We start from the raw sequence: 17692 nt of genomic DNA on the forward strand, positions 1-17692 counted from the left end.
CTGTCAAGACCCTTCCAACAGGAGGCAAGTCTAAAAATATCAGGAAAGAGGTCTCTATCTCAGGGAGTGCTGGTGCAGGAAGGCCCATATTCCACTGTTTCTTTATCTGCTCTTGCCCTGGAAGCTCTAGTCCTGTTCCAGTCTACTCAGGCATGAGATTATGAGTGCCTGAGGTCCAGGCATAGGGAAAGCATGAGGAAATATGTGCCCGTTGAACAGTTGAATAGAATTCTTATTCCCTACCCTTTTTTCAAGCCAGCTCAAGTGTTACCTCCTCAAAGAAGCCTTTACCAAATCGAATCTCTTAATCTAGATGAATTGCTCCCTCAGCATTTCTGCCTCTTGGTCTTACTATCTCAAGTCGTTAATAATTGTTTAACGTTATCAGTTTCCCCCCTACACTATACTGAGATCCTGTCGGACTCTGAGTTCATACGGCTTTTGCTTACTCGAACTGTCCTTACCCAGCAATATCTTCACCAACCTAAAAGCCGCGCCAGCCGAATCCATTTTCTGTTGGCTTTATCAATTACCAAGCACTTATATGTTTGACATTTTGATTGGTCCATTTTATGTTTACTGTCCCGCCCTCTAAGAGGCTCCTGGACTTGGGTTTCCCCCAGGTGTATTCCCTCCTCCTTGGTTCCGCCCTTGGTTCCGCCTTTCCCACACACTGCCTCATCTGTTTTTATCTCCACTTCCTTCCTATTGGTTCCCTTCATCCTCTAGAGTTGGCGCCTATGGTTGACGATTGGCTTTTCTGAACGCCCATTGTGCCCACCCTCATACCACGTGGTATTCCTACTGCTAATTGGGCAATTCCACTAACTCGTTTTTCAAGGATTGACGATTGATTGGCTGCTCTGAGGGAGGGCTTGAGAAGAGGGGCGTGGCCGGGGAAGCCCCGCCCCGAGCTCCCCTGCCCCGCAGGGCAGGCGTTTCAGTGGCTCGCGGCCGGGGAGCCCAGCGGCGCTTTCAGCTGCCCCGTCTGGCTCGCCCGCCGGATCATCCTCCTTGCCCCGCCAAGCAGGCGGGGGGAGCGGCCCCCACTGCGGGGTCATGGCAATAGCCTCCTCGTTTTCCGCCGCCGCTGGCCCCGCCGAGTCGCCGGCTTCTGTGCGAGGGATCCCCACCGTCTCCTCAGGCTAAGAGCGGCTGCCACCTCCGAGCTGTGAGGGCTACTATGCTCCCTCTTTGCCTCGGTCTCCCCCTCCCGCCCGCGCTGGCACCCCTCTGGCTGCTCAGTCCCGCCTCAGGTAACGCCAAGAGAGCGCGTGGGGCACAAACCTGGGGCGCGCGCCGCTGTTACCCGCCTGGGCTCCGGAGCATTGGCGCTCGGGTCTCTTAGCACCGGCAGGACCCCTTCGTTTCCCGGAGGTCCCCTTCTCAGCAGCTGGGGACACTCCTTGACACTTTCCCCTTCTCTTTTCACTTCCCTCAGAGTCCCGGGACAGCCCCTCCCCTCCTCACCGCGCCTTTCCCCAACCCCGCTCCCTGCACCGCCTCCCCCCCACCCCCGCTCCGGGGCCCTGAACCTAGGAGTATTTCCTTCATATGGGGGACCTGGTCCCCGACACTTGAGCACTTTCCCCACTTCAGAGACTCAGGAATCCTTCGTTTCCTTGGAGAACTGTTTCTGAGATCTCCAGCTCCACCCTGAGAGCCTCTCGGCTCGCGCCGAGATCTGGACTCCCTCACTTTCGTCTAACATAACTCTTCTCTCGAAAACAGCCACTTCTACCCTCGACAGATACATGCCTCACCTCAGACACTACTGGCTCCTTCTCTTCTTTCACGTCTCCCCTGTCATCCCTCTTCTCTGCACCCCTCCTTTTCCTTTTACCTCTACCTTTTACCCTTCACTTTGAACACTCTGTACTAAGCCAGTATTCAGATTTGGCTAGAAGTGAAACCCGGGTTTGTCTAATTAAAAACCTTTCAGTTTATCCTTCTGGAAAAAAACCTTGCTAAATAATTTGGACTTATTCTGTAGGCATAGGGAGCCATTGAAGCTTCTGTAAGCAGGAGTTTGGTATGATTGATTATCTCTGGTGAAAATATGAAGGAAGAATTCAAAGTCAAGGCTGAGGAGGCCGAAAGCCTAGGTAGGCAGGAAAGTAATGTGCTAATCCAGGTCAGAGGGGACGAACTGAAATAATGGTAGGAAAATGAAGAGAATGACATGCAATTCCATTAGGTTTCAGAATGGAGATGAATTAGTAAGAGGTTTCTAACTTGGCTGATGGGGTGGATTGGTAGTGTTAATTGAAGCAATTTTGAGGGACAGTAATGAATTTGGTTTTGGACAAGTTTAGTTTGAGGTTTTTTTCAGATTCCATTGTGGTTAGTTGGAAATTTGGGTCTGAAAATTGGGAGAAAGGTTGGAACTGAAAACATAAATTGGAGGGTCGACAGAGAATACATGGGGAATATTTGAAGCCTTAGTATGGGATGGTAATACTGGAAGAAGAGAAGAAAAGGGCTATGGATCAGAAGGAACATCATTGTTTGAAGGGTAATAGACATTGAGAGAGGTTAAAGGAATGGGACAAGAACTAGAACAGAATGAATGGCAGTATGATAGAAACCAAAGGAAGAAAGGGTTTCAAGAAGGGAAATCATCAGTGTATGATGTGGTATATGACCAGTAGAATGAGAATCAGGAAGAAAACACTGGATTTATTAAATAGGAGATCACTTGTTTTCTTTGAAAGAAAGACACTTTAGGTAGTGTGATGGTGGAGATGGTGGCAGTAGTCAGATTGTGGTGGACTGAGGAGCAAATGTGAGACAGGGTGTAAAATGAAAAATTACTCTTTTCAACAACTGTGGTTGTGAAGGAGAGCTGATAGGAGCGAAACACCTTTGTTGAGATTATACTATATACCAGATACCATAAAGATGCTTTATAGATCACAACAGTCTTGTTTAGGTATCAGTATCCCTCTTTTACAGTTGGGAAGACTGAGGCAAAAATTTGAAAAAAAGTCTAGCTCTGAAAACTGTTCTTTACACTATGGCACATGTGTGTTTTTCTTTTTAGCATACATGAAACAGTTTTGTAGGTTGAGGGGAAATTTTATCTAGGAAATATGTTGGGCATTTCATTGTTTGACACCAAAAGAATAGAAATCCAGATGGATAATGATGTGATAGGAGGGGAAGCAGGTGAGGGAGTTTGAAAGATGGTCTTATTTTCTTGATGTGATCAGTTATATGAGGAGAAGTCAGTTATCTTTGCAGACTGAAGGAACTATGGTGAGTTTCTGGCTTGATTATTATGACTATGGAAATCTTCAATGGAAAATGAAAGCAGAATGGATTAAAGATTAAAGAAAAAAAGATTGCTGAGCACATTTAGGGCCCAGTTAAAGTTAGAAGTACAGTGCTCGCTTCAGCAGCACATATACTAAAATTGGAATGATACGGAGATTAGCATGGCCCCTGTGCAAGGATGACATGCAAATTCATGAAGCATTCCATATTTTTCACACCACTGTAAATCAACTACATTTCAATTAAAAAAAAAAAGTTAGAAGTATGTATTTGTAATGGGGCTGAGGAGCATGGATTTTACACTTTCTCCAGCAGCCTGAGAGCAAAAGGGCAAAAAAGATGATTGGATTGATCCAGAATTGGAATTTACAAGAAGGAAAGATAAAATGGAGAGTAATTTTACACTGCTAGTGATAGCGTGGGAGATAAGATGGACTTTGAGCGTCCAAGCTGGAGTTATAAGAAATAAAACCTTCATTGGGACTGGTGTAGTTGGAGAATAAGGAGACAATCAGAAATGTGGTTGAACCAGGCTTTGTGAGAATTACAGAATGGGAAAGCTGAGAGTTCAATATTTCAAAGTAAAAACAAAGAACAGAGTATAACTGTCTCAGTGTCATTGAAAAAGAATAGAGGTATGGATTATTGAAGTAAGAGGTTGGGGGCTATGAAGGATATTGAATACATCATCAATATGGGTGTCATAGTTGCCCACTATGAGGCAGGAAATGGAACAGAGGAGATATTGGATCCTATAGTTAGGGCTGCTCAGAACTGAGGGACCCAGAATTGAGTTGGATGTTCCTTGGCATTTCCAGGTGGTACAGATGTTTGTATGTGAATTAATGTCTAAATCCTCAGATGCTTGATGCCCTGGATGTATGATGTATTATTCTCTCATACAGATATATATTTGGGATGGTCTCAAACACAAATCCTTTATGATTTGGAATATGATAGCCTCTTTAATTATGTTTAAAAGTGTATGTATTGAGAAGCTAGGATAGGGACTCTCCAACTGAGTGTCCCCAATGACATTTTGTATTTATGTTATTTGTCAAAAGAAAAATTACGTATTTACATGATTCATTCCTTGGTTTATTTAGAGTAGAAAACTGACTTGCTATAATGCTTTTTTTCTCTATGTGAAAATGTTTATAAATATAATCTTAGTGTCATACAGTTCATTTTTCTGCAAAATGAATGTTATGTTGGAACTTGAAACGTATGATAAAGGCTTTTATGAGAATTTAGTCTCCTTCCAGTAAATGAAGCCCAATTATTACATTGTATAGTGTGGGTGTTGGTGAATGTTTTGGACCAACAATGAGTATTATACTATTTTCCAAGTCATCATATGGAGATGACTTCAGTGTGGTCTCACTGGCATTATTTTTGCTGAGCACTCAGAGTGAGTGGTTGTTTCAGAGAAAAGCCTATTTGTGATAATTTTTATATCTTACATTCTTGAAAATTTCAGAAAGGCAGTGTGATATAAGAAAAAAAAAAGGAAGTCCTAACCAATCAACCCTGTTATGATTAGCTATATGATTGTAGGCAGATTTTTTTATCCTCTGAGCTTTAGTGTTTTTTTAAAATTTTTGAATAGGTAATACAGCCAAACAGCTAAATAAATAGTTGCATATTTATATATTTTATATAAACAATGAAAGTCTCACTCTTATGCCTGTTCCCCAAGCACCCAGTTCCATGCCCTTTCCCAATCACTTTTACTAGTTTCTTTACATTTTTAGACTTTCTTTAGGAAAATGTTTACAAATATGACTATATCATCTTATTATTCCTACTTTTCATGCAAAAGTTAGTGCATGGTCCCCACTGTTCTGCACCTTCTACCATCTACCCCCAAATTGCTTTTTCATTTAATATATCTTAGAGACCTTTCCAGATTAATACATAGAGAGGTCTACGTTTTTTACTAATACCTGCATAGTATTTCACTGAATGAATGCTTCATAATTTATTTAATTGATTCCTTATTGTTGGACATTTGTGTTGCTTCTAGTTTTTTGATAATATAAGCAATTCTGTAATGGAGACCCTTGAACATATGTCATTTTACATGTGTGCGAGAATATTTGCAGAAAGTGGATTTCTAAGCTAAAGGATATATGCATTCATAATTATGAAATATATTGCCAAACTGCTTTCCTTTGAGGTTGTTCCAATATACATTGCCTGTTCCCTCACCACATTAGCTGTATTATAGCTAATACTTAAGCGGTGCTTACTATGTACCAGATACCATTCTAAGTACTTTATATACATTACTTCATTTAATGTTAATAACATCCCTTTGAGGTACTATTATTATCTCCATTTTTTAGATGAATAAATTGAGGAATAGAGAATTTAAGTGACTTACCCAAATCACACAGCTACTGTGGCAGAAATTCAAACTAAGTACTCTGGCTCCAGGATCAGTGTTGTTAATATTATGCTTTGCTGTTTTTAAACTTGAATTTTTGCCAATCTCATAGGGAAAAATGATACCTCACAGTAGTTTAGAGTTTTAAAATATATTATTAAGAATCTTTTTATATTGTTTGATCACTCATATTTTCTCCTGTAAACTATGTGTTTAAATTCTTTACCTGTTTTTCTTAGGTCTCTTTCCTATTGATTTCTAAATCTCTCTCTCTTTATATGAGACACACACACACACATATATATATATATACATATGGTATATCATCTATGTAAGATAAATTTTTTGTCTGGAGTATGTATTGCAAATATTTTCCCATTTTGACATTTGTCTTCTGACTTCTTTTATTCCCATGCAGAACATTTAGATTTTTATATAGACAGACTTATCAATCTTTTCTTTTATGGCGTTTGGATTTTGAGTCATAGTTAGAAAGACCTTCTTCACTTCATACCTTAGTTTTTAAATCTACCCAATGGGAATAAGAAAACAGAAATATTGTGAAGGTCAAAGTGCTTTGTGAACTGTAAACTGTAAATCATTATACAGATGAAATATAGTGTTATTTATTAATTTGTCTTCTGCGCAAGTTGTATAGAGGGTATCATCTTCTTCTACATTAAATGGAATAAGATGATAATTTTTTTTTTTTACAGTGTGAGAAACTAGGGTGGTATTGATCTTGTGGTCAGTGTTTTTCTTGGACAATTTGCATGGGATCTTTTTCAAAAGTAGGTACTGCGGAAATCCTGAAATATTTTTGCATAATTGAGTCTTGTTATTTGTATTAGGTATAATTACAGTCTGACTAAAAGTTCTCAAAAATTGTTCTGCTTTCACATTAGCTATGTTTCACAAATTTGCACATTATTTACTTTGGGTATTGTATTCCTACCAATTGGTAGGAATTTGTGATTTGGGAGGACTCCTCACTTCTGGGTGTATGTGTGTGATTATAAAATTAATGCATATACATTGAGGAAGAATTGGGAAATAGAGATCATTTAAAATTATTCAGATCTTCCCAAGATTCAGAGTTAATAGCCAATGTTAACATTTTGGACTATAGCCTCTCAGGATTCTTTTTGCGTATGTGTCTCTATTGTCACATAGGGCTTGGCATAGTGCCTGGACCTTAGCAGGTGCTAAATAAATATTCATTGACTGAGTGAATGAAAGAATGAATGTGCTTTTACACAGAAAGTATGGAATGGAATCTCAGTGTCCTATTTATTTTCATTTTTTCTCCACTGTAACTTTAAATCATATAAGTAGTATTAAAATTTGTATCCCATAATTCATTTGGAGGTGAGTAAGTTCGAGTCTAATTCCTCACAGAGCTCATAGTCCAGTGAAAGAGACAGATAAGTAACAATTAAAATACTGTATGATGACTGTAATGACAGAGCTTTGTGCAAGGCATTATCAAAGAACAGAAAAAGGAGATCAAGGGGTCAGAGAACACTTCCCACATGAGATGATCACTGAGCGAGCCGTGTAGAAGAGGTCAAGAAGAACATACCAGGAAGAAGCAGGGCTCTACAAGTGGTTCTCTATGTTTGGAGCAGATTGTGTCTGTGGGTAGAGGAATAGAGATAGATGAGGCTGGAGATGTGGGTCGGGGCCAAATAAGACAGAGCCTTTGGTGGGGAGGGTATAGCTCAGTGGTAGAGTGCATGCTTAGCATGCACAAGGTCCTGAGTCGGAGCCCCAGTACCTTCATTAAAAAAAAAAAAATGAATAAATAAACCAATTACTCCCCCCCAAAGCAACACACTCCCAAAAAAGATCCCAAACAAAAAAGAAAGTGCCTTTGTATCACACATGAAAGGTTCTCAAACATTTACTCATCTTGGAGAATAGATTTGGAGAGGTCTGAGAGTGAAGATAGGAAGACCAAGAAGATACTGAGTTCCACAGCTGGAATGAGGTAGGTGCACATCACTTAAGCCAAAATAGGAAGGGAAAGCTATACTTGAAAGGTAGGTTAAGTCTGGAGAATAATAATTAGATAAATTTTAGTAGAGCAAAATGTTTGAATGCCAGACTAAGGAATTTTATGTGCAACAAGCGTCACTGAATTTTTTTGACTGTCATGTGTGTTATGTGAACTGTTCCAGGTTGCAGTTTGCTTCCTTCCGGCTGGGCTGAAATGATGAAATGAAATGATGTTGAAATCTTTAATGCCTATGAAATAGTAGAAATATTATCAAGGACAACTATATTTAAATAGAAGTGATATTTCAGACTGGAAAATGACCGTTTATTTGAAAACTGTGTTTATATATATGTATACACTATAGTAAAGACCCATGAAAATAGACATTGTGTGAAAATACCTTTTAAAATAGTTATGTGCATTCTCCTTTGGATTCTTAAGACTAACTCTCTGGCATGGTAAAGCTCTGGTCTTGTTGACACTTCACAACAAGTTTATGGAAATCACATTAAAACTCCTCTTAAAGCTCCGTAATTACATTAGAAAATACATTTTTAACTGGAATTGGAATTTTTTTCCTGAATTTAAATCAGAAAGAAAATATTTTAAGGAAGCAAACTCCTATCAGAAAGTTAAAGAAATGCCGGGTAATATGCTATAGTTCATATGAATTCAGGTGAATTACTACATCTTTTATATCTATATTTCAGACATTCATAAATGAATGTTTTAAGAGACTCAGGTTCTTTGTGCTTTGATTGTGAAATCATGTACACTTTGCTATATTTATTGTCAATATAACATTACATAAAGTTTAGAATAAGAATTAAGAATAAGTCATAATATTTCCACCTCAGGAAACATTATCACTTTGGTATTATTCCTTTATTTCTTTCCAGTGCATAACTTTATGTAATTATAATCACTGATTATTTAATTTTTGTATTTTTGCCCCTGCCTCTTCCCATTGAACCTATATCATAAATTTCATCTCAAGTAGTCTAAGCTACTGTAGTAGGTAGGATGAATGGTGGTTTTCAGTTGTTCTAATCTTTTTATCTTCATTTTTTAAGCAACAGTAATGCACAGTCATTCTAAAAAAACAACTGTATAGAAAAGTATTTCCATTAAAAAAAGAATGTCTCTTATAATCACTTCCTTCACCAAGATGACAGTTTAGTATATATATTCCTCTAAATTGTTTTTTTAGGTATAATGTTTAATATTATATTAAATAAAAATAAAGTCACACTATATATTGTATTTTGCAACTGCTATGGTCACATAACAGTGAAACTGGATATATTTCCATGTTAGTATATATAGAATTTACCTCATTCTTTTAATAACTATAGAATACATACATTATTTTAACCTATCCCTATTGATGGACATTTGGATTGTCTCCAGTTTTTTCTGCTACTGACAACATGTTAAGTTATTATTCTTGTACATATATTTTCTGCATGCTTATAGTAACTGACACTTTTTAATGGCTAAAAAGTACTCCCTTTAGTGGAAATAATACATTTGAGAAAGAAATAAGGTTGTATATAGAGTATATTCTGATGAAATTTTTGGATAATACTTCATGTTATTAGTTTTGTTTCCCTTTTATCAGATTTCTCCTTTGACCTTTATAATGTAAACTATAGGACAGACTGCTCTAACCCCAGGAATCTAACTTCCTGTTTTCTCTTGACTACTTTCTTTCCCACAGTCTCTGAAATAGTCTTCTAACTCACTTTATCAGAGGAAGAGGTACGTTGACCTATCTGACCTAAGTGATCATGTTCAGGTCTTCTTAGTCTTAAAGTCAAATAGGAAAATTTATCAAAATAGAGATTATCCTGGAAATTCATATACATCCTCTTAGTACTTTAGCATCTCTGCTTACTTGAATGGGATCCAATACAAGTCTATCTTGTGTCAAGTTTCATGTTCCAGCATACAAAGTTTTAGATACATTTAGTGTACTCAGAAGATCAGAAACTGTTTTTTATGGCCAGATTATGAGACATAATAGCCCTACTCAATTCTGCCTGAGTTAGATCATATATGTAATATTGTGTACATTTTTTGCTATTGTGTTTTAGAGGGGCTTTGACAGTTTGGAGGGCAATTAAGGCTAAATTTTAAAGAAGGTAACCAGGGAGCTCTTAATGCCATGTTCCATGGGAAACTTGAAAGAATTTTATATATTTGCCCTGGGGAAGACTTGGTAACTGAAAAGCTATGATAAAGAAGAAAAAAACCAGACTTAATTTGTTGTATACTTGAAGCATCCAGAACTAGGATTAAGATCGGGGTGAGGAAATCAGAGGAAAGGGAACTCATTTTTATTGGATGCTTGCTGTGTGTCAGTGCTTCCTTAGTATGTTCTCATTTAATTCTCATAATAACTCAGTGAGATATAGTTAATATTTATCTCCATTTTATAAATAAGAGGAAAAGTTAACATGCCTAAGATCATCAACTACTAAGTTGGAATCAGAATTTTTCAAACTTGTCTTGTTTAATTTATTTTTGTTACATACATTTTTTTTTTAAGTTTCAAAAAAATTTTATTTTTAGGTTTTTTTTTTTAGTTTTTTTTTTTTTGGAAAGGAGAAGTAATTAGGTCTATTTATTTATTTATTTATAATGAAGGTACTGGGGATTGAACCCAGGACCTTGTTCATGCTAAGCATGTGCTCTACCACTGAGCTTTACCCTCCCCCGAATATATGTTTTAAATAATCTATAACAATATGTTATTTTGTAAAAATTGCTTTTTTCTGCCCTCGTTTCATGAAATTTTATCTACCTTTACATGCTTTTTTAATCTCAGTATTTTTGCCATCACTAGGTCTTTTTTGAATTATCTAGCACAGTTTGCCATGGTATAGATCTAAGCTGTTTTAGAAAAAACACTTTCTGGATATGTATATGCTACTTTATTAGAAATTTTACTCCAAAAAATAAAGAAAAAATTAAAAAAAATAAATTTTATTCCAAGCAACAAGTACTCATTCACACAATATAAGATCATTTGGTTTTTCGATTTCTTTTGTTGGTGTTTGTGAATTCTATGCTATATTTATTTGGTGGATTTTCTGTTTTTTTGACAAAAAGTTTATCATCTTTTGTTTCTGAAGCCTTTTTTGTTTTTGTTATTATAATGAGAAAAATGTAACAAATACCCATTTACCCATCACCTGTATATAACAATTATTAACATTTTGTAAAATTTGCTACATCTGTTTTTCTAGTATATTTATATGCAAATGCAGATATGATATTTCACTTCTATTTTTGTATGCATCTCCAAAAATAAGTCTTCTACAATCCTAATATCATTATCACACAATAAAATTAATAATAGCTTTCTGCTATCAGCTAATAGTAGTCCTTATTAAAATTTCCCCAGTTGTCTTTTATAACTAGTTTTTTCAAGTATCATTATTGTATTTAGTTGTTATTAATTCTCTTTCAGAATCAGAATTTGAATATAGTACTGTGTTTTTTCTACACTTTTCTTTCCTTGGGGAAAAAAAAAAGCTTTGTAACAATTAGAACTTTCCAATAATAGAACAGGCTGATGGAGGAATTAGTGAGCTCTTTGTTGGTGATGTTGTTTCAGTAGGCTGCGCTAACTCTGGCTTTTGTAACGTCCAATCCAGTGGATACTTTTCTTCAAATTATTTGACTGGTATGTGACATTTGATATGTTTATTGTTTCTGCCTTTGGCTTGTGTGCCATACTTTCCTTTGGTTTTATTCTTACCTCTGTTGTTTTTTGTTCTGTGTATGTTGATGTTCCCTTGGCCTCTTATCGGATCTTACCTAAGAAGGAGACTGGGCTTTGGCACATAATAGCAACAGTAAATATTAATTTTGACTCATATTCTCTACTTTGGGAAACTCTTTAGAATATATGTAAGTACTAATGACTTTCAAGTATGCATCTCCTGTCTACTTTTCTCTCCTGAGCTCCAGTGTGGTGTCTCCAGCTGTTTCCTAGACATTGTTGCTTAGTACTCCTTCAGGCATCTCCAACTCAGTAAGATCAGAAATGAATTTGAATCTTCACCAGTCTTTTCCTTTTGGTGAGTGCCTGGTCATCCCCCCAGTCAGCCAAACCAGAAACATGAGAAGGAGTTTAGTTAAACTTGGGGTCATCCTAGGTACCTCCTGTATCCTCTATGTCCATTTGTTCACTTTTTTTTTTTAACTGAGGTATAGTTGATTACCAATATTGTATAAGTTTCAGGTGTACGACATAGTGATTCACAATTTTTAAAGATTATACTCGTATTTATTGTGACATATTGGCTATATTCCCTGTGCTGTACAATATATCCTGGTAGCTTAGTTGGTACCTTTTAATCTGCTACCTCTATGTTGCCCTCCCCTCTTCCCTATCCTCACTGGTAACCACTAGTTGGTTCTCTATATCTGTGAATCTGTTTCTTTTTTTTTATATCCACTAGTCTGTTCTATTTTTTAGATTCCATATGTAAGTGGTGTCATACAGTATTTGTATTTCTTGTTCACCTTTTTAAAGTCACTTATCTCCTTTCCTACTTCTCTGTCCTCAAGTAAAGGCAGTAAGAAGTAAGCCCTCCTTACTTCTAATCTGTCATTAGCAATTATCACACTATATTGTTCTTACTGATTTATTTGTGTCTTTCATGGGAGACTAAGCTCCTGGTTCCTGGAGGGGTGGAGTCATGTTTTATTCAGTTTTCTTTGTCCTCCCAGAGAGGCAGTAGCATAGTGATTAAGAGTACAGGTTCTGGATTTGAATTTCTGGCTTTACCACTTCTTGGCTATGAGAGCTTGGGCAAGTTAACTTTCATGTCTTTGTTTCCATATTTGTAAAACAGGGATAATAATACAGATGACCCTTGAACAATATGGGTTTGAACTGTGTGGGTCCACTTACATGTAGATTTTTTTCAGTAGTAATTACTACAGTACTATATGATCTGAGGTTGGTTGGGTATGAAGGAACTGGGGAACCACACATATAGGAATGGCTGACTATAAGTTACACATTCGACTGCATTGAGAGTCAGAGCCCTAACTCCCACCTAACCCCCACCATACAGTTGACAAGAGTCAACTGTAATATTTATTTTATAGGACTGATATGAATATTAAATTTAAAGTTCTGGAAAGAATATCTGGATTATAGTAAATGCCTAGTAAATATTATAGCATCTATTATAATGTCCTGTACCTAGTAGGAACCCAATTTTAACATTTGATTTTTTTTAATAGAGGAGAGTTGAATTGGCCACAAGATTGGACTAATTAACCTCTAAATGCCTCTATAACTTGCAGCCTAAATTTCTGTTTCATTTTATGACTTGATAGATTGTAGTTACAACAGCAAATAAGATGCTTGTCCAAAAGAGATAATACAGTTGTAAGAACTGGCTTTAATCTGTCTGGCACTAATATATGCCATTGTGTATATTCATGGCTAATTAAATACGGGATGCCAGTTTTTATGTTAGATTGCTTTTGCTTTGAATGGAAACTGCAACTCATTTTACAACAGGATAGCAGTTTCAGCAGTATTGCTTTTATTTTTAATTAGTCAGTCATCCTGAAATGTGTCTGTATTTGCTATGTTGGTCCATAGAAAGGATAGCAGCTGAGCAGATCTCTCATATAGATTTGCCATGTGGTTGGTCTTGATACACAGCTAATGTACTTATCAGTATTCCTATTCTGGAAAATGGCCAGTTTTCTGGGCTACATCTTACCCATAGTGAATCCTTGTTTTATTTTGAATTAGGGAGTTTTTATGATTCTAGAAGGAAAACAAAGTATGATTAGGATATTAGGATGTTATGTTTGCATTCTTTTTCTACCCTTTACACTCGGGGTATAAAAGTCCACTGAATTCTCAGAAATTCTTTATACTAACTTTGTGGAACTTCCTTACCAACTCTGTGCACACATGATTCTGTGTTTGGATGGATGTAGAAGATTTTTGGTTGTTGGCTGACACTGCCGTATCCTGCTACCTGTTAGCTGATAGCTATTCAGTGAGTTACAGGATTTTATTTGCATCTCCACTGTTGTGAAGTTTCACCTACTTTGTTCCAGTGAAATGAAAGAGTAAGAAACAACAAATATACATTAGAATGGAAAAGAAGGACTGATTGGGAGTTGGTGTATCTTCTCTGTTAGGTTGGCATCCATTCTTTAAATAGTCTGTTTAAACCAATGCTAATTTTTTTTTAATGTCTGTGGAATGTGATTAATGACTGAAGGTTTTTGCTTCAGAGGCTGGTGGAGCTATCATCTGTATATTCTTTAATCTCTGTTGTTAAATTAGGGTGGTGAATTGTAGTAGCTTTGTACCTAGCTAATAAGCACTCATTTTTCACAGAAACTTAGCTGTTTTCCTGGAGAAGACATGTTATAGTGGGAAGTATTTAGATTTGGAACTACTGGATTTGAATCCTGTTTGCGCTAGTTATTTGAGTTTGGGCAAGTCTTTTAACTCTCAGTGTTTTAATTTCTTTCTCTTTCAAATGGAGATGATAATACCTACCTAGCAGAGTTGTCATAAAGATTAGAGATAGCACACGCAAAAGCACTTGGTTGAATACATGGCCTATGTTAAATGGTGGCTGCAGTTATTTCCAGAAGCATTTCCAATGAACGTATAGTCTACTTTGGAGCCCTAAAAAAGTTTCTTGATTCTCTGGAAAATGTGGAATTCCTACTTTGGAAAGATAAAATATATAATATTGGATATAGGCTATTTAGTTCACTGACTTTTTTATTGATAGCTTTTCAAATTACTTTCCCCAAAGTTAACTGTACTTTCTTTCTGAAAAATAAATCACCCAAGGTAAGTGAAAATTAGCCTTTGAAAAGACAACCCTGTCTATGCATAAAAGAAAGAAAAACAGTTTTGAACATCCCAGTTTATAAATATTGAAGTTGAGAACACAATTACTAAATAATTTTGGCATTTTGGAAAGACTGCTGAAGGCTGTTTCCTGGTTTAAGAACAAAACTGGTTAAGCTTTTCTAACACAGTGTTTCTTAATGAGGGCATTATTGGCATTTAGGGCAAGACAGTTCTTTGTTGTGCAGGATTGTTCTGTGCATTGTAGGACATTTAGCTTCCCTGGCCCCTGCCCACTAACATGCCAATAGTGCCCACCTCACACCCCTGCCACTGTGACAGTAACTCCTCCCTGACAAGACACTTCCTCCCCCTGAATTTTCACATGCCCCTAAATTGAGAGCCACTGGGACTCTAGATGAGATATTTTAGTGAAGCAGCTCATACTATCATCAGTTTTTATTTAAGAATTCCAAGTTTTTACAAGCTTAAAATTAATTATTCTTGATCAACAATGTGTAGTCTCTTGAATCAGCCTCTTTACAGCGAGAGTAATTGTAGTTGTTTTTTGTTCCCCACAAAATGTATACTTTTAGGGGTACTATTAGTATCAAAATGTAATATTCCATAAATGAGACCAAGAGAGGTAAACCAGAGATCTGAATCAGCATAAAATTGCATACATTTCAAAGATTTTTTCCTGATTTTAGAGTAAGTTATTTTCTGATTAAAGAGAATAGGGTGGGGTTTTAGAGTCTGTTTGTAGGCACCTTTGCTGCCTTTTATGGCTAATTAAAATTGTCAGATTAAAATGAAAGCCATTTGTAGCTTGGTTGGTTTCATTTAAAATGTGGTCATTATGCTGGCCAAGGGAGCAGAGGCTTGGTCTGGAAGTTTTCCCATGTTCAGCACTTCTCCAAAGTGGATTAATCAAGTTCTTACTCCCATGGGGAGGGGCTGTACTTTTCACCACCCACCTCAGCTGTCTAGTAATTAGTATCACTTTAGCATATAATACGGGCTTTACAACTAAATATCAGTGTTTGTCAGGAGTGCTTTTATATTTTAAGTTTGTGGACTTGAATAAGTTAGGCTATCCAAAAATTCTCCCAATGTTTTTAGTCTAAGATATAAATACTCCTTGGACCAAAAACTATAGTAGAACCGTTGCAGAATAAAAGTTTGAGAATTCAGAGACTTGGCTTGCACATTGGGATGCTATTTATTTGCCAAATTGTTTTCAGTTTTCTTGGCTTAAGCCTACTGCACAGCTGTTAAAATTTTTTTGTTAAAAAAATTAAATATAGAAAAGAGTACAATATAATACCACTCAGAATTATTAAATACTAGTTAATGGAAAAAATAACAAAATTAGCAAACATATTTTGTGTTGTTTGTTATAGATTTATTTTTTAATGGAAGGAAACAAAATATTTTTGCTATAGTTGAAGTCTCCTTTGTTTCACTTCCTTATCTTATTTCTCTTTCCCACCAAGACTTTCTAGCTCATGCTTTTAGACATTTACTATAAATATGTATTTTTGAATAATAATGAATAATAACCAATAAGACTTGAGTGCTTACTGTTGGCCAGGCACTGTTCAATTAATCAATAACCCTATGGTGATTGTAAGGATTAAATGAGTTAATACATATAAAATGTTATAATGTAGATATTATTTTCATTTCCATTTTACAGACAGGGAGCTGGGGATGTAGAGGGGTTTTAAAATAATGTGGCCAGGTTCATATAGCTACAAGTTACAGAGCAAGGATTTGATCCCACATTTGTTCTAGAGGCTGTATGTTTAATCAGTGTGCTATCCTTGCTTGTCTATAATATATATTGCTTTGTATATTTTTAAAACACTTTTTTCAGTTAAAATGATAGGGATAGTTCTGCAGTTTGGGGGGTAATATTTTTAGCTTAAAAATTTTTTTTTACAATTAAAAATTTTTAAATTTCATTTTGGGGGGAGGTAATTAGATTGTTTGTTTGTTTGTTTATTTAAATTATTTATTTATTTTTTAGATGGAGGTACTGGTGATTGAACCCCATGCATGCTAAGCACACATTCTACCACTGAGCTATACCCTCCCCGTTGATAACTTCTTAAAAATTGTTTTGAATTCAGTTTTACCATAGTGGTGATACCACTATGATTTGCTTCTCCCCACTCCCCACCGCCAACTCAGTATTGCTTTTAAAATACATCCACATTGCTAGGTAGAATTAAATTCATTGTGAGTACTGTATATTTCATTGAAAAATACACTACAATTTATTTATCTATTGCTCCTATAGAGTAACTTTGGGCTGTTTCCTTTTTCCTCCTCTTATTATATACAATGATGAAATGAAGTAAAACATTTGTTCAGGTCTCCTGTGCTTGTATGCAAGAGTTTCTATAAGCATATGCCTTAAAAAACACTTTTCCTTCTCTTGAAAAGTGCTGTGAGCCAAGATATAAAGTTAGTTGTTTTTTCAAATAATTTTTCAAAATTTTGGTCTATTGTGCACCTTGTAACAGACAGTTACAGTTGCAATCAGTTATTCCTTACCTGACATAAAATTTGACCTGTTGAGCTGCAATGGTCAATTCTGTCTTCCAAGCTTGCAGCCTCCAGGGAACCCTTGAGGGTACTGTGGAGGTTAATAACATATTTCACTCAAAATGAAATATATTAAAAAAAAAGAAAAAGTCAGTAGATGGCAAGCCTATCAAATTGCTCAGTTAATTTAGGAAGTAACTATGTTTTATATGTTTAGTTTTAACTTTAGTATCTTGTCTAGACCTCCCTTGGTATCCACAGGGGATTGGTTCCAGGACCTTCCTATGGATACCAAAATCTGAAGATGTTCAAATCCCTTATATAAAATGGCATAGCACTTGCATATAATTTATGTACATCCTCCTATATACTTTAAATCACCTCTAGATTACTTATAATATCTAATGCAATGTAAATACTATGTAAATAATTGCTTACATGTGGCAAATTCAAGTTTTGCTTTTTGGAACTTTCTGGAAATTTTCTTTTCCTGAATTTAAAAAAAAATTGTTTTTATTGATTTATAATCATTTTACAATGTTGTGTCAAATTCCACTGTAGAGCACAATTTTTCAGTTATACATGAACATATATATATTCATTGTCACATTTTTTTCTC

The 17692-nt window shown here is 36.1% G+C and overlaps 1 protein-coding gene and 1 non-coding gene across 4 annotated transcripts in view; both read left to right on the plus strand.

Moving 5' to 3' along the window:
• Positions 1–937: 937 nt before the first annotated feature.
• Positions 938–17692, plus strand: part of TESK2 (testis associated actin remodelling kinase 2) — a 104805-nt gene continuing 88050 nt past the window's right edge. For all 3 annotated transcript variants that reach the window (XM_010982255.3, XM_064493629.1, XM_031465003.2), the window contains exon 1: positions 938–1256. The gene's annotated coding sequence lies outside the window, so the exon portion shown is untranslated. The remainder of the gene's footprint in view (positions 1257–17692) is intronic.
• Positions 3386–3489, plus strand: LOC116156999 (U6 spliceosomal RNA). Its single transcript, XR_004140964.1, has one exon. It is a non-coding gene; the product is annotated as a U6 spliceosomal RNA (small nuclear RNA).

The sequence above is a fragment of the Camelus dromedarius genome, chromosome 14 (genome assembly GCF_036321535.1).
Source record: "Camelus dromedarius isolate mCamDro1 chromosome 14, mCamDro1.pat, whole genome shotgun sequence".
Taxonomy (NCBI): domain Eukaryota; kingdom Metazoa; phylum Chordata; class Mammalia; order Artiodactyla; family Camelidae; genus Camelus; species Camelus dromedarius.